The sequence below is a fragment of the Macaca thibetana genome, chromosome 1 (genome assembly GCF_024542745.1).
Source record: "Macaca thibetana thibetana isolate TM-01 chromosome 1, ASM2454274v1, whole genome shotgun sequence".
NCBI classification, from domain to species: domain Eukaryota; kingdom Metazoa; phylum Chordata; class Mammalia; order Primates; family Cercopithecidae; genus Macaca; species Macaca thibetana.
Window position 1 is genome coordinate 30,449,940 of NC_065578.1, and position 18,207 is coordinate 30,468,146.

The window sequence follows — 18,207 nt, forward strand, 5'->3', positions numbered from 1 at the left end:
TGTGCCTCTCTCAGTAAATGATATCAAATAGACAAAATGGGTAACAATAGAGAAATTTGAATGACATTTTCAACAGTGAATGACATATAGAGAAACAGGGAAATAGAAACCTTAAAAATTAGTAAGGCTAGTAGGGTGCTGTGGCTCACACTTGTAATCCCAGCACTTTGGGAGGCTGAGGCAGGTGGATCACGAGGTCAGCAGTTTGAGACCAGCCAATACGGTGAAACCTCATCTCTACTAAAAAAAAAAAAAATTAGTAAGGCTAATGACATTTTGTGCTGGCAAGATTCCTGGGAAAACAGGAATTCATATATATCTAGCGCTATTATTTTGAAAGGAAATGTGGCACTATCTGGGAAATTTTAAGATGAGCACATCTATGATTCAGCAATTCCACTGATAGATGTTTATCGGGGAGAAAACTCACCCAACTCACCCATGTGCACAAGGAGACATTGCAGCTCTGCTCATAATAGCAAAAAGTCCAAAAAGCTAATCAGCACTCAATTAAGGATGGGTAATTTGAGCTGAGTGCAGTGGTGTGCACTTGTAGTCCCAGCTACTCTAGAGGCTGAGGCAGGAGAATTCCTTGAGCCCAGAAGTTTGAGACCAGCCTGGGTGATATAGTGAAACGACAACAGTGACGATGATGGAGGAGGAGGAGAAGAGGAAGAGGAAGGAGGAGAAAAGGAAGAGGAAGAAGGAGAAGAAGAAAAGGAGGAGGAGGAAGAGGAGAAGGAAGAGGAGGAGGAGAAGAAGAAGAAGAAAGTGAAAAAATGGAAAAATGTATCATGCAAACAGAAATCACAAGAAAGCTGGTGTTGCTCTACTAATATTACAGAATAGACTTGAAAACAAAAAATGTTACTAAAGAGAGACATTTTATAATCATAAAAGGGTCAATGTGCCAGGAAGATATAACAATCATAAACATATATGCACTTAACAACAGAGCCCAAAAATAAGTGAAGTAAAAACTGACAAATGAAGGGAGAAATAGGCAATTCAACAATAGCAGTTGAATACTTTCAATAATGAATACAATATGTTGGCAGAAGACCAACAACGAAATAGAAGACTTAAACAACACTATAAACCAACTATACCTAAAAGATATCTTTAGAACACTGCATCCAATACATTATACAAGAAAAGAAGAAAAATTGACCTTTGAACAACACGAGTTTGTGTTTGAACTCTGTTGGTTCACTTATATGTTACTTTTCTGCTGCCTCTGCTACCTCTGAGATGGAAATACCAACCCTTCTCTCTTTCTCCCTCTTCCTCCTCCTCTTCAGCCTATGCAGCATGAACACAATGAGGATGAAGGCATTTATGATGACCCCACTTCCTCTTAATAAACAGTAAATATATATTCTCTTCCTTGTGATTTTCTTAATAACATTTTCTTTTCTCTAGCTCATGTTATTGTAAGAATTCACTGTATGATACATATAATATACAAAAAAAGAATGGGTAGATAACCTGAGGTTTATTCAAACAGTGGACTACTTTATAATATTTGAAATAAATTTAAGTAGAGTTACATGAACCAATAAGGATAAAACTTAAACACACTAAAAACTGAAAAAAAAATCAGGTTGCAAAATGATATGGTATGATACCATTTATTTTAAATTTTTAAAAACACACAAAATTGTAGGGAAAAGAAAGAAAGATCAGACTGTTACTGTGTCTATGTAGAAAGGGAAGACATAAGAAATTCCATTTTGACCTGTACCTTGAAAAATTGCTTTGCTGAGATGCTGTTAATTTGTAACTTTGCCCCAGTCACTTTGCCCTAACCTTGTGCTTACAGAAACATGTGTTGTATGGAATCAAGGTTTAAGGGATCTAGGGCTGTGCAGGACATGCCTTGTTAACAAAATGTTTACAAGCAGTATGCTTGGTAAAAGTCATCGCCATTCTCTAGTCTCAATAAACCAGGTGCACAATGCATTGTGAAAAGCTGCAGGGACCTCTTCCTTGGAAATCCGGGTACTGTCCGAGGTTTCTTCCCATATGGTAGTCTGAAATATGGCCTTGTGGGATGAGAAAGACCTGACCATCCCCCAGCCTGACACCCGTAAAGGGTCTGTGCTGAGGTAGATTAGTAAAAGAGGAAAGCCCCTTGCAGCTGAGATAGGGGAAGGCCACTGTCTCCTGCCTGCCCCTGGGAACTGAATGTCTCGGTATAAAACCCGATCGTACATTTGTTCAATTCTGAGACAGGAGAAAAACTGCCTATGGTGAGAGGCGAGACATGTTGGCAGCAATGCTCCTTTGTTATTCTTTACTCCACTGAGATGTTTGGGCGGAGAGAAACATAAATCTGGCCTACGTGTATATCCAGGCATAGTACCTCCCATTGAACTTAATTATGACATAGATTATTTTGTTCACATGTTTTCTTGCTGACCTTCTCCCTATTATCACCCTGCTTTCCTACCGCATTCCTCTTGCTGAGATAATGAAAATAATAATCAATAAAAACTGAGGGAACTCAGAGACTGGTGCCGGTGCAGGTCCTTGGTATGCTGAGTACCAGTCTCCTGGGCCCACTGTTGTTTCTCTATACTTTGTCTCTGTGTCTTATTTCTTTTCTCAGTCTCTCATACCACCTGACGTGATATACCCACAGGTGTGGAGGGGCAGGCCACCCCTTTACAAAATAATACTTTGTCTATGGACACCTACATAGGTGGTAGAAATACAAACCCATGTATGGCAATGATACTCATCAATTAAACATTTTTCCTGTGGGGAATAAGGGATAAAGGAAGGACTCCTGCCCATGGGACCGCTAATGCCACTCTAACCCTAATCAGGACTGGGTACTGAGAGTGGGAAGATTCCTTCACACCTAGTTGGGAGTAGCCACAGGGTGTTAATCAGATTCCGAGGCAACCCTTACTCTGCTGTCCGTCACACATGAATTTGAGCTTGTGATCTTGGGCACAACCCACAATGTCTGGACCTTGGTCAACCCATCTGTGAAACGAACTAAAGATGTTTGCCCTGGAGAATGGCGGACTCAGTGTCAACATTCACATTGTCAGAAGCAAATGGGAAAGATAATCTAGACTGCCTTGTACTGTGTGGCTTCACTGTCAAGAATTTCTCTCCCCAGGGGAAGCAGATGGAATTAAAACATTGTGATTATTCTTAAGCACCTCATGCAATGGCTGCTGCACACCATCTGTGAAGTCAGTTGCAGACCTATGATGAGGAAGTAGAATCATGTGGTCTCCAGGCCCTTTGCTGAAATGTCTTTCTGCTGGGTAATTAATGTCTTTCTGCTGGGTGTTGAAATGCTCTGCGTCAAGTCCCTTTGGTTTAGTCATCATGCTTGGCTTAATGTTCTGTTAATGTCCATGCTGCTTTCTAGGAACTTGCACATCAGTATCCCTGTCCAGGTTAAAGGAATTTGCAATGTCCCCATAGACCCTGAATTTCTACCTTGAGTGAAACAATGAAAAGGGGTGACCATACTCTCATCTTCCCCAGCTGCCTGGTTGCTGCAGGGTAGGGGGTTGGCTATGGGTGGTGGTTAATGAATCCCTGTTGGCTCCTACTGCCAAACAGACTGACTACACATCAGCTCTGATAACTGACAGATCCCACCCTCAGACAAAAGCAAGAAAATGTGTGTAGCAGTTTGCATTGTAATTGGTAGGGAATAAAAGACTCTAAGTGCTTCATGATTTCTGGTTCACTGGAATTGAAAACAAAGTAAGGTCTAGTACTGAGGGAGAGTCAGTCCCTGTTTGGTTGACCCCAAAACATTTGCAATTAGATTTGCTGGATCTGGGATCCCAAGAGATTTTGAACCATGGGGTGGGAAGCCACCAAACTCAGATTCTTGATGGCATGCTAGGCTTGATCCATGGGGAATGGGGCTCCCCCAATCCCTTTCTGCTGTCACCAACAACTGAGGCTGGTGTTGGGGAAGAAGAACCCAAGAGTCCGGCAGGCAGAGGCAGCAAGTCACTGGTCCACAAGAGGCTGTCCTCAGTAAGATCTTGTCTCTGCCCAGCAGCCCCAAGTGGACAAGTATTTTGTTTTTTACTGTGGTAAAATATACATAACATAAAATTTACCATTTTAACCCTTTTTGAGTGTATTACTAGGTGGTATTAAGTACATTCATGTTGTTGTGCACCCATCACCACTACCCATCAACAGAATTTTTTTTTTTTTTTTTTTTTTTGAGATGGAATCTTGCTCTGTCGCCCAGGCTGGTGTGCAGTGGCATGATCTCGGCTCACTGCAAGCTCCGCCTCCTGGGTTCATGCCATTCTCGTGCCTCAGCCTCCCGAGTAGCTAGGACTACAGGCGCCCGCCACCGCACCCAGCTAATTTTTTTTTGTATTTTCAGTAGTGACGGGGTTTCACCAGGATGGTCTCGATCTCCTGACCTTGTGATCCGCCCACCTCAGCCTCCCAAAGTGCTGGGATTACAGGTGTGAGCCACTGCGCCTGGTCTGAATTATTTGGGGCGTGGTGGCTCATGCCTGTAATTCCAGCACTTTGGGAGGCCGAGGTGGGTGGATCACGTGAGGTCAGGAGTTCCAGACCAGCCTCACCAACATGGCAAAACCTCATCTCTACTAAAAATTAGCCAGGTGTGGGGGTGAGTACCTGTAATCCCAGCTACTCTGGAGGATGAAGCAGGAGAATCGCTTGAACCCGGAAGGCGAAGGTTGCAGTGAGCTGAGATCGCACCATTACACTCCAACCTGGGTGACGGGGGAGACTTTGTCTCAAATAAATAAATAAAAAGAACATTTCAGAGTAAGGACATCCTGTCACACAACCTCTAATTATTTCAGCAAGCTTCTCTTTTAAAAAAAGGACGCTGTCCTTCATAACCACATGGTTATTATCCCCCCCAGAAAAGTAACAGCAATTCCCTAATGTCATGTAAATTCCAATGCAAATTTCCTCAATTTCCCCCCAAATGTCTTGTATAGCTGATGTTTTCAAACTATGCTCTAATCACTAACCACACATTGTAGTTATTAGTCATGTGTCTGAATTCTCTTGAATGGTTTCCCCTTCTGCTTGCTTCTACGAGGCTGGGAGGGTTAAATTGCATAACATCCCACTTTCTGAATTGGTCTAATTATTTCCACTTGATGTTCCTTCATCTCCCGTATCTTCTACAAACTGAGATAAATGTCTGTAAGCTTGATTTGATTTAAGCAGAACAGCCTTGGCAAGAATAAATACTCCATGGGTGGCGATGAACTTCACCTTGAAACATGACTACCCCTTGGCAAAGTGGAATGTGGCGCCTCTGTGTGCCCTGGGCGGGGGTTCCCAAGTAGGACAATGCAAAATGACTCCAAATAATTCATGTTATTAGAAATGCAAGTGTTTTAAAATCACATGTTTTGTATTGTAAGAATTGTGTTACACAGTTCTTCTTCAGAAAAGGTTTTTCCTTGAGGTGTTAGAGCAGGTCAACACCAAAAACTAAAATAAAATGAGAGATTCTTCAATGAAAACACTAAGGACAGTTGTTACTGGAGAATGTGGAAATCTTGAAAGAGAAAAAGGAGAAGGGCTCTAGGCGACTTTAAAATTGTATATTTAAATAACATCCAAGTAGTACTGTGAAAATGACAAACTATAGAAAGAGTTTCACATAAATTTTCAAGGTGGAATTTGATATCATATAATGTGATATCACATTATAACAATATTTTAAAAATAATTTTGAATATTGGCTCTCTTTTCTGTCATTTCCTTTTTTTGAGATTTCAACAAATTTACTCAATATTGATGTAAATACACGAAATTTTATATGTAACACATGGCCTTTAGTATCACAGGATTTGGCCTTCTAAAGTAAATCACAGGTAAACAAAAGCATGCTGCATTTCTGTACTAACCAACAGTGTTGCAATCTAATATGGCTTGGCTCTGTGTTCCCACCCAAATCTCATCTTCAATTGTAATCTGTGTCGAGAGAGGGAGGTGATTGGATCATGGAAGCAGTTCCCTCATGCGTTCTCATGATAGTGAGTGAGTTTGCACGAGATCTGATGGTTTCATAAGGGGCTCTTTCCTCTCTGCTCACACTCTCTCCTGAGGTCTTGTAAAGAAGGTGCCTGCTTCCCCTTCTACCATGATTGTAAGTTTCCTGAGGCCTTCTCAGCCATGCGGAACTGTGAGTCAATTAAACCTCCTTTGTTTGTAAATCTTTATAGCAATATAACAACGAACTAATACACAATTCAACAGAGCCCTTCCGTAGCTTTTCACTAGGTACCTGAAGCAAGATTCCTCCTGCTTAGAAATAGGTGGAGGCTGGGCATGGTGGCTCATGCCTGTAACTCCAGCACTTTGGGAAGTCGAGGTGGGCGGATCACCTGAGGTCAGGAGTTTGAGACCAGCTTGGCCAACATGGTAAAACCCCGTTTCTACTAAAAATACAAAAATTAGCGGGGCGTGTTGGTGTGCGCCTGTAATCCCAGCTACTCAGGAGCCTGAGGGAGAAGAATAGCTTGAACCTTGCAGGCAGAGGTTGCAGTGAGCCGCAATCACACCACTGCACTCCAGCCTGGATAACAGAGCAAGATTCCGTCTCAAAAAAATAAAAAATAAAAAATAAATAAATAGGTGGGGGGAAAAATCCTCAAATTAACCCAGAAAAAAAATGGTAACTCAGAATTATATTCTCATAAGGTTTCACAGCTGCTCAACACCAGAAATAGATTATGAAGTCTTTTGCCTAAGCACTTCTATAAAAGTTTCAGTGTTGACCAAAATAAGACACAGGTTTCTCATTAAACTTTGTCTTAATGAGTCTCGAAATTCTGTGACAGATTTTTGGTCAGGTTGTCTCCATCAAAAATTACTGATTTTGAAAACTAATGACTTGCCAGGTGCAGCGGCGTGCCTGTAATTCCAGGTACTCAGAAGGTTGAGGTGGGAGAATTGCTTGAACCCAGGAGGCGGAGGTTGCAGTGAGCCGAGATGGTGCCACTGTACTCCAGCCTGGGCAACAGAGTGAAACTGTGTCTCAAAAAACAAAAAACAGAACAAAACAAAAAACCAAAACCAAAACAAAAACATCTGATTACTGAAAATTGTCACACGAATACAAAACAAGAACGATTCACAAAATATTCTGCTTTCCTTCTGAATCTTTTATGATGCATTATTATCATTAACTAGTCTTGTACTATTAAACTTAAATGGCCAATTGAAACAAACAGTTCTAGACAGTTCTTCCATGACTGATTAAGGCTGGGGTGGCAGGTACTAGGGATAATGTTCATTTAGCCTTCCAAGCTTTCTGGGTAGACTTGGTGACCTTGCCAGCTCCAGCACCCTTCTTGTCCACTGCTTTGATGAAACCAACAAACAGCAAAAGGACTCAGGGGAGCTGGTCAGAAAAGCTTTCAACACACATGGAGTTGCTAGAAACCATATCCATGGTGGAAGCATCACCTGATTTTAAGAATTTAAATCTTCCAGCTTCTTACCAGAACAGCAATCAGTCTTCTTCAGTCCAGCAAACTTAAAAGCAATGTGAGCTGTCTGACAATTCAGAACAGGGCCACAATCAGTACTGATCTGGCCTGAGTGGTTCAGGATAATCACCTGAGCAGTGAAGTCAACTGCTTCCACAGGTGGATCATTTATGCTGTCACCAGCAACATTGCCACAATGAACATCTTTGACAGACACATTCTTGACATTGAAGCCCACATTGTCCTCAGGAAGAGCTTCACTCAAAGCTTCATGATGCATTTCAACAAACTTTCCTTCAATTGTAACCAATTGTTGACTGGAGCAAAGGTGACTACTGTGCCAGGCTTGAGAACACCAGCCTCTGCTCAGCCCTTAGGGATGGTATCGATACCACCAATGCTGTAGACATCCTGGAGAGGCAGACACAAGGACTTGTCAGTAGGACGAGCTGGTGGCAGGATGTAATTCAGAGCTTCAGGCAGCATGGTTCCACTGCCATTGCCATCATTACGGGTGACTTTCCATCCCTTTAACCCAGGCATCTGAACCCTTGGCACCAGCATGCTCTCACTGTTCCAAACAGAAATTGACGCAAATGCTACTACTTAGGGGATAGGGGTTGTAGTCAATTTTCTTAATGTGAGTGCTGATTTTCTTAATGACTTCCTTGTGTCTTTTCTGACTGTAGGGTGGCTCAATGGAATCCGTTTTAACACCAACAATTAGTTGTTTCACACCCAGGGTGTAAGTTAGAAGGGCACACTCATGAGTCTGCTCATTCTTGGAGACACCAGCTTCAAATTCACCAACACCGGCAGCAACAATCAGGACAGCACAGTCAGCCTAAGATGTGCCTGTAATGACATTTTTGATAAAGTCTGTGTCTCTTGGGGCATCAATGGTAGTCACGTAGACTCGCTGGTCTCAACTTTCCATGGAGAGATGGTGACATCACACTCTTGCTTAGCTTTCAGTGTGTCCAAGACCCAGGCTTACTTTAAGGAGCCTTTTTCCATCTCAGCAGCCTCCTCTGTGACCAAGAGAAGACATAAGTTTTTCTACCGTTCTTTTATCAACTCTGCCACATTTGGAGATCAGATGGCCAGTAGTGGTGGACTTCCCTGAATCTGTGTGTCCAATGATGACAATGTTGACATGCATCTTCTTCCTTTCCCATTTTGGCTTTTAGGAGTGGTTTTCATGATACCTGTGTTCTGGCAGTACACCCATTGCAAGAAAGTTCTTCTCTGACATTCTTGAGTGGTTTCAGGTGGGTAGGGCTTTACAACACCGAGGTAATGCATATTGTGTGTTTCTGAAGCCTCTAGAAGACTAGAGTTCACCTCTGAAATGACTTATAACAAAAGAATAAATAATGGCATTATTAAAAGGAAATTTATAAACATAAGCTTCAAGTAGTTCAAATAGTGGGACTGAGATAAAGAAAGCTAGACAGGTATTTTCAGCCTCTCCATGGGGCTAGAACTGAAGGAAACTTTTAGAGAAAACTTCAGAAGCAGATCTTTGTCTTTATTTTTTCCTTTTATTATTGTTCTCTACATATCTAGTGCATGGAGACTATTTGTGACACTAGGTGTTCTTGTTCTCTGCCTTCTCTGGGGTTCCTGGAAGCCCTTCCTCCCCTGTTCAGAACAGTCCAGCTCCCCTCCACCCTTGCACATCCCATTTAGTAGAGTGAAAGCCTGCATTGCCATCACTCAAGTAGGCCCTCAAGGGACCCACTCTACCTCCAAGTGACTTTTCAATGTTTCCTTTATGATATGGTTTGGCTGTATCCCCACCCAAATGTCATCTTGAATTATAGATTCCATAATTCCCACGTGTCACGGGAGGGATCCAGTGGGAGGTAATTGAATCATGGGGGCGGGTCTTTCCTATGCTGTTCTCATGATAGTAAATAAGTCTCATGAGACCTGATGTTTTTATAAAGGGGCATTACCCTGCACATGCTGTCTTGCCTGCCGCCATGTAAGATGTGACTTTGCCCCTCATTCATCTTCCTCAATGTTTGAACTAACTTACGTTCCCACCAACAGTGTACAAGCATTCCTATTTCTCCACAGCCTCACTAGCATCTGTTGTTTCTTGACTTTTTAATAATTGCCATTCTGACTGGTGTGAGATGGTATCTCGTTGTGGTTTTGATTTGCATTTCTCTAACAATCAGTGATGTTGAGCTTTTATTCATGTTTCTTGGCCGCATAGATGTCTTCTTTTGAGAAGCGTCCATTCATATCCTTTGCCCACTTTTTGATGGGGTTGTTTGTCTAACTATTTTTTTATACCCATCAACCATACCCACCTCCCCCGCCAGTCCTCCATTACCCTTATCAGTCTCTGGTAACCATCCTTTTACTCTCTATGTCCATGAGTTCAATTGTTTTTTATTTTTGTTTAGATCTCACAAATAAGTGAGAACATGAGGAGTTTGTCTTTCTGTGCCTAGCTTATTTCACTTAACATAATGATCTTCAGTTCCATCTATGTTGTTGCAAATGACACAATCTCATTCTTTTTTATGGCTAAATAGTACTCCATTGTGTATATGTACCACATTTTCTTTTTCCTTTCATCTGTTGGACACTTAGGTTGTTTCCAAATCTTGGCTGTTGTGAACAATGCTGCAATAAACGTGGGAGTGCAGATAGCTATACAATAATATACTGACTTCCTTTCTTTTGGGTATATATCCCACAGTGGGATTGCTGGATCGTGATAGCTCAATTTTTAGTTTTTTGAGGAACCTCCAAACTGTTCTTCATAGTAATTGCATAAGTTTACATTCCCACCAACAGTGTACCAGGGCTCTCTTTTCTCTACATCCGTGTCAGCATTTGTTGTTGCCTGTCTTTTGGATATAAGCCATCTTAACTGGGGTGAGAGGATATCTCATTGTAGTTTTGATTTGCATTTCTCTGATGACCAGTGACGTTGAGCACCTTTTCATATGTCTGTTTGCCATTTGTATGTCATCTTTTGAGAAATGTCTACTCAGATCTTTCGCCCTTTTTGACTAGATTTGATTTTTTTTTCCTATAGAGTTGTTTGAGATCCTTATGTATTCTGGTTATTAATCTCTTGTCAGATGCATAGTTTGTAAATATTTTTCCCATTCTGTGGGTTGTCTCTGCACCTTGCTGATTGTATCCTTTGCTGTGCAGAAGCTTTTTAACCTGTTTTCCCATTTGCCCATTTTTGCTTTGGTTGCCTGGGCTTGTGGGGTATTGCTCAAGAAATTTTTGCCCAGAATAATGTCCTGAAGATTTTCCCCACCCTATGATGCTTTAATCCTCCTTAAAACTCAGTGCTTCAGGCAGCTTCCTGACTGACAAATGCCTGGGTCCAGTTATTTTATTTATTTATTTTTTTCGAGATGGAGTCTTGCTCTATTTCCCAGGCTGGAGTGTAGTCGCGCGACCTTGGCTCACTGCAGTCTCCACCTCCCAGGTTCAAGTGATTCTCCTGCCTCATCCTCCAGAGTAGCTGGGATTACAGGTGTGCGCCACCATGCCTGGCTACTGGGTCTAGTTCTGATCACCTCCCACTGTCCTCTGTAAGTAAAGTGAACTTTTCCAAAGGAGGCATGTATTGAGCTGAATGGGTTAACTGATGCTGCAGTAACAAACAACCCTCATATTTCAGTACTTAAACTTATAAGGTTGTGATTGCCTCAAACTATATCCCTATGAAGGGAGAGCTGGGGGCCCTGCTCTATGCTATCCTCACTCTAGGAACCAGGCTGATAGAGTAGCCACCGGCTGCTGACTGCTTCTGCAAAGGGACAGAGTGTGTGGTGAATTAACACTGGCTCTTAAAGCTTCCTACTGGCGGTAACATCACTTTACTCACATTTCATCAGCCAAAGCAAGCCACATGGCCATATCCCATTTCAAGGGGGAGGAGTATAATAGACCTTATTATTGCCAGAATGTTTGCTGTCTTGGTTTATCTTTCTTGGGCTTGGTTTATCTTTCTTCTGATTCTTGCTACAAAACAGATGATAGTTTTTATACATTTAAGGCAAAATAATATTGGCATCTTCTTTATGTGAAATATCTCCCTTAAGGTGAAGCTTCAGATATTGCACATAAAGAAGACCTTTAATAGCATAGTTAAAGAGAAACTGAAGTATTTTTTACTTTATTCGCATGGCCATCCCAGGGTCTAAAGGGTCTAACCCCCATTGTTGGCTAGTCACCCTTGAATTCCAACTCCATGCTTAGTTCATAGGATCAAACTTGTTGCTTTGTTTGTAGTGATGTTCCAGAAGAAATGAAAATATAATCAGGAAGACTGAGCTGAAAGCTACCCACCAGAGCTCTGCACAGGCTGGTCACAGCCCTCTGAGAAAGACAGCTGTCAGAGCCATTTGCTAAGAACTTCCTGCTAACGTGTGTATCAGAGGCCAGGAACAGTCCTCTAACCCCAGGGATTTCAATTAACAGGGGTTAAGCTAAGATGTTTACTTAGATTATCTCATTTAATCCTCAAAACAATGCTGGTATCAAATACTAATATATTAATTCCATTTTTCAGATAAGGAAATGGAGGATCAGGAAAGGTGACAAAATTTTATTAGAAGCTGGGATTCAGAAGAAGAACATAATCACTGCATTAAATTACTTATTAAGGTTTTATAGTCAAGGGAACAAAAACCTGAATGACTTATTCAGGCCACACTATCCTGTTAGTTAATCCCCAGGTGTTTTAACTCCCAGGAAGAGCTGAGGTTTATATTTATGAATATACACAAATTATAAATCAGGTGCCCCCAAGCCTGTTGATCTTTCACAAGTGTGATCTCTTGTGTCACATCCAAGCTTAGAAAGTAACTCTTTTAAATATACTTTAGTAGATTCTCTCTTTTTTTGAGACGGAGTATTGCTCTGTCACCCAGGCTGGAGTGCAGTGGCGGGATCTTGGCTCACTGCAACCTCCGCCTCCTGGGTTTAAGCAATTCTCCAGCCTCAGCCTCCCGAGTAGCTGGGACTACAGGCACGTGCCACTATGCCCGGTTAATTTTTTGTATTTTTAGTAGAGACGGGGTTTCACTGTGTTAGCAGGATGGTCTCAATCTCCTGACAATGTGATCCACTCACCTTGGCCTCCCAAAGTGGTGGAATTACAGGCATAAGCCACCGCGCCCAGCCGTCAATTCTCTTTTTTAAAGATTTTTGTTTTCTTTGAGACAATGTCTTGTTCTGTCACCCAGGCTGGAATGTGGTGGCGTGATCTCTGCTCACTGCCACCTCTGTTCCCTGGGTTCAAGCAATTCTTCTGCCTTAGCTCCTCGAGTAGTTGGGACTATAGGCGTGTGCCACCATGCCTGGCTAATTTTTTGTATTTTTAGTAGAGATGGGATTTCGCCATGTTGGACAGGCTGGTCTCAAACTCCTGGCCTCAAGTGATCTGCCCTCCTCGGCTTCCCAAGGTGCTGGGATTACAGGCATGTGCCACTGCGCCCGGCTGATTTTTAAAAGATTTTTTAAAGGCTTGTTTAAAAATATATATGTTTAACTTTTTGGCCTGGTGCAGTGGCTCACGCCTGGAATCCTAGCCCTTCAGGAGGCGGAGGTAGGTAGATTGCCTGAGCTCAGGAGTTCGAGATCAGCCTGGGCAATACGGTGAAACCCTGTCTCTACTAAAATACAAAAAATTAGCTGGGTGTGGTGGCGGGTGCCTATAATCCCAGGTACTCAGGAGGCTGAGACAGGAGAATCGCTTGAACCCAGGAGGCGGAGGTTATGGTGAGCCGAGATCATGCCATTGCACTCCAGCCTGGGCGACTGAGCAAGACTCTGTCTCAAAAGAAAAAAAAAAAAAAAATATATATATATATATATATAAAATAATGTTTTATATATATTATATATAATACATATATATTTTTATATAAATATATATATTTAACTTTTTAATAAGAGAATAACTGGTGATCCTGGACCTCCCTGGATGGATGCAGAGATTGGATAATCTGTGTTTTTTAAACAACTTTGTTGAGATATGATTCATATACCATAAAATTTGACCTTTCAAAGCATACGATTCAGTGGTTTTTAGCATGTTTGCCAAGTTGAGCAACCATCATCTCTATCTAATTGCAGACTATTTTTACCAACGCAAAAGGAAACCCTGTCCCCATTAGCAGGCCCTCCCCATTCCTCTCTCCCCTTTCCCCAGCCATAGGCAACCACAGATCTATTCTCTATCTGTGTGGATTTGTGTGTTCTGGATATTTTATATAAACGGAATCATATGATCATATATACATTTATTTATTTAATTTTTTAAACCATTTCACCTTTATTCTGTTAAGTGAGGTTCCAAACAGACTTTACTTTCCAAACTGTTTACCTGTTGTCCCAGCACCACTTCTCTGTCCCTTTCACCTTCTTTGGTGATTGGTGACATGTTCCAGTCTTTGCTATCAGCTTTGTTTCTGAGCCCTCAATTCTGCCTCATTGATGTTTCTGTTCAGGATCCCTATAGGATGTGAAGTCAGATGGGAGCTGATCTAAATCCCAGATCTCATATGTTAGCTGTGACATCCATTTATTAATTTATCCTACAAATATTTACTGAATTCTGTGCCAAGTCTTTTTTTTTTTTTTTTTTTTTTTTTTTTTTTTTTTTGGACAGGGTCTCTATTGCCCAGGCTGGAGTGCTGGAATGAAGTAACATGATCACAGCTCACTGTAGCCCCAACCTCCTGGGCTCGAGCCATCCTCCTGCTCAGTCTCCCAAGTAGCTGGGACCACAGGCGTGTGCCACCACAGCCGCCTAACTTTTGTATTTTTTCATAGAGACAGGATTTTGTCATGTTGCCTAGGCTGGTCTCCAACTGCTGGGTTCAATCTATCCACCCACCTTGGCCTCCCGAAGTGTTGGGATTACAGGTGTGAGTCAGCACGCCCCAGCCCAAGTCTTATCCTAGGCACTGGGGACCCAAGAAATGCAGATTTGGTCCCTGTTTTAAGCAGAGGGACCAACACAATCTGGCAGGGAAAGTTCCTATGGATAAAAATACAGACATAAACAGCAGCGGTGAGAGTGAGGCACTTTGTATATCTTTTCTTTTTATATCTTAATCTTATAACTGGCCTCAAAGCCCCATTTTCCAGTTGAAAAAACTGAGGTTCAAAGCAGTCAACTAACTTTCCCATAGCAAATTCGTTGCAAGTGGCACACCAGGCTTGGTAAGTGGTAAATCAGGCCGATGTCAAGCCCTTGGGATTAAGCCCTCTGCTATATCAAGGAGAAAGGGCTATGGAGGGCCAGCGAGTGAGAGGCAGGCCGGGAGAAAGGAAGAACAGCTGGTCCAAGGTCTCAGAGCAGGTTCGTTTCTGGGGAAAGGCCCCTATCTCTGCTTCCCCCAGGCAGAGGAAGACTTGGGCCCTTTGAAAGGAAAATAAAACTTCGGGATCCCCAAATCACTAAGCCAAGGGAAAAATCAAGCTGGGAACTATGTCAGGCAAACCTACCTCCCATTTTATTCCTAAATAGCTACATACCTCCCTCACAAACTGCCCACAAGAAAAGTCATTGTGGGCCTCAAGATCTTTATCCTAAAAGAGTTCTGTTGAATTTCACTCTGGCAGTGTAAACCAATAACTGGTCTTCAGGGGTGCGGACAGAAAGTCATCCTTCTGCTCACCTGAGACACATGCATATCTGATTGTTTCCTCTGCCCTATTGTTTATGTAAAAATGCAGATTCACTGAGTCAGACTAAATTGTGTGTTCAGTGAAAGGCTCATCAAGGACTCAATGCAATCTTTCATCTCTTATCAACCTTTTGTCTCTTATGACCTGGAAGCACCCCTGCTGCCTTCAAGTTGTCCCACATTGCCAGACTGAACCAATGTACATCTTACACACATTGATTGATGTCTCCTGGCTCCCTGTGAATAAAAGCAAGCTGTGCCCTGACAGAGGAGCTCAGGCGAGACCTCAGCAGTCCGTGTGGAGAGGGCGGGCGGAGCTCAGGTGAGACCTCAGCAGTCCACGTGGAGAGGGAGGGTGGAGCTCAGGCGAGACCTCAGCAGTCCACGTGGAGAGGGAGGGTGGAGCTCAGGCGAGACCTCAGCAGCAGTCCACGTGGAGAGAGAGGGTGAGGGAGCTCAGGCGAGACCTCAGCAGTCCACGTGGAGAGAGAGGGTGGAGCTCAGGCGAGACCTCAGCAGTCCACGTGGAGAGGGAGGATGGGGAGAGGGTGGGGAGATGACTAGACCCTGAGTGACGCACACAGGCTCCCACTTCCATTCGAAGACACTTCCAGTGAGATGCTTAAATCTGCAGTGGAGGGTAAGAGACACGACCCCAGGAGACAGCAACTGGTGCTCCGAGGCAGTGGAACCAGCTCCCTGTTGGAGTCTGAGGCCTTGGTCCTATTCCCAGTTTCACTCCTGGTTTGCTGAATGATCTGGAGACCTCTGGGCCTCACAGCTTTCCATCTGCAGAGTGGAAAGAGTGGGTGGGAGGTTTCTAGGTTCCCTCCACTTCTCATCATTGCCGGCATTAGCTTATAACAGGGGTCGGACTCCTCTCTGTGCACCTGTCCTGCGGACAGACCTAAGAAGGTACATTTTCCTGGCTTGGGAGATTTGGGCTGAGCAGTCCAGGGTGGCCGAGGTTTAGAGGGGACAGCTAGGGAAGTACTTCCCCTATCCCTTAAGATCTGGGCTGGACTCCGCTCTTCCCATAGGGATTTACCTGAAGCCCAGGAACACCGTAGATCTGACTCCTGAAACTGCCTTTGCAAAATTAAAACACTGAGAGAAATCTAACACAGCTGACTCCATCCTGCTGCTTTAAACTTGAGGTCAGGAGTTGGAGACCAGCCTGGCCAACATGGCGAAACCTTGTTCCTAGTAAAAATATAAAAATTAGCCAGGTGTGGTGGCAGGTACCTGTAGTCCTAGCTACGAGGGAGGCTGAGGCAGAAGAATTGCTAGAACCCAGGAGGTGGAGGTTGCAGTGAGCCGAGATTGCACCACTGCACTCCAGCCTGGGCAACAGAGCAAGACTCCATCTCAAAAACAAACAAACAAACAAACAAAAACACACCAAAAAAACTTACTTGGGAGCTCTGGCTCCCAGGGCCTGTGGGGAGTGGGGAGCTGGGAGCTAGGAGGAGGCTGGGTCACAAGAGCAAGTCTTTTCCAGGATGCCAGGACCACACCCGGTAGAGGGCTCAGTTGGAGTTTCAGGGATGAGCACCTGCCTGGAGGGCCTGAAGGAAGCCCATGGAAGGCCATGGCCAAAGGAGCTCATCGCCCTGGGGCCGGAAGAATCTGCCCAGCAGATGGTCCTGCGGAGGATCCAGGAACTTTCCGATTCGGTATGGAGGGAGGGGAAAGACGGGGAGCTGGGAAGACTAAGGTCTTCCTTAGTGGCAAGAAATAAGGCTTTCTGTTTCACCGTTCTGTAACGCCGTTAGGCCGTCTCTCTCAAGGCTCTCTTGTGCTGGGGCTAATGGGAAAGCTTGACTTTTGTTCTTCCTGCCATGCCTGTTTCCACCACTTGGGGTTTTACCCAGTGCCAAGCTGTGGGGTCCTCCAGCTTTGGTCTACAAAGACGATTGCCTGCTTGTCCTCCTGGCTTCCCCAGCTCCCTGGGTTTTTAGGGCTATGCTGCCTCCGTGCATAATCTCGTCTGGACCTGATTGTCACCATCACTGGAGAAGCTGTTGGCAGTGCGGACTCTTTGTCCACCCTAGACTGACTGCACGGAGCATAGAGTTGACAGGATCTGGGGGATTTGCCTGCACATGAAGGCTGGGAAGACCTGCTCTAGACTCACCCGGTGACTTCCCATTTCCCCACTGGCTTCCAGGGACTCCATCCTACCTCCCCTCAGACTCACTTAGGACACAAAGTCTCAGCTCTCTTACCTTCTTCACCACCCCATCCCTGCCAGTCAGCGGACCCTTTTCCTGGTCTGAGGGAAGGCCTTCTATCGGTGTCACTATGACATTTTTCTTGCACCCTGGCATCCTCTTCTCCCAAGGGCTAAGCTTCCCTAAGAAGGCCAGAAAGTCTTACAGCCGCCTCCTGCCTGGCCACATCTCTTCCCAGGGACATTATAGAGCCAGACACTGGCATCAATGAGGGGGAGAAGAAGAGAGAAAATCAGAAGGGAAAAAAATAGATATCTCAAAATATCCTGGCCTACAGGTGTCCCTGAACCCATTTCTTTTTGGGATTGAATGTCAACTGTGCTGCTGTCTGGCAGTAAGAACGTGGGTGAGGCACTCCAGTCCTCTGCACCTCAGTGACTGCATCTGTGCAATGGAATTATTTATAGAGTATCTCCGTCCCTTCCCCCAGCACAGTGTGTGGCTCCTGAGAGTTGATTGATCAGCTCATGCTGCCTGAGTCCACGCCTTTTTCTCTGTGGCTCAGTTGGATGGAAGCTCCACAGGGACAGGGATTTTTGATCTGTTTTCTTCACTGCTCTTTCCCCAGTACCCAGATTAGAGCCTGGTACAGAGTAGGTGCTGGAGAACTCTGTTGAATGACTGTAGAACAAAGAGCCTGGAGCTGCCCCAGCCCAGCAGGCTCCTCTCTCCTACCCAGGACCGTGGCACACGTCACAAGGCAGAATGGAACAGTGTCAAGGGTGGTCTCCCTAGACTTAGGAGACCTGGGTTTAGACCCTGTCTTTGCCATGCTTTTGCTGTAGGACCTTGAGCCAGTGA

General features: G+C 44.0%; 1 protein-coding gene and 1 pseudogene across 3 annotated transcripts in view; both read right to left on the reverse strand.

The window, feature by feature from the left end:
• Positions 1 to 18,207, reverse strand: part of FABP3 (fatty acid binding protein 3) — a 263,378-nt gene that overhangs the window by 96,581 nt on the left and 148,590 nt on the right. The gene's annotated exons all lie outside the window — the stretch shown is intronic.
• LOC126957571 (elongation factor 1-alpha 1-like) lies at positions 7,289 to 10,694 on the reverse strand (annotated as a pseudogene).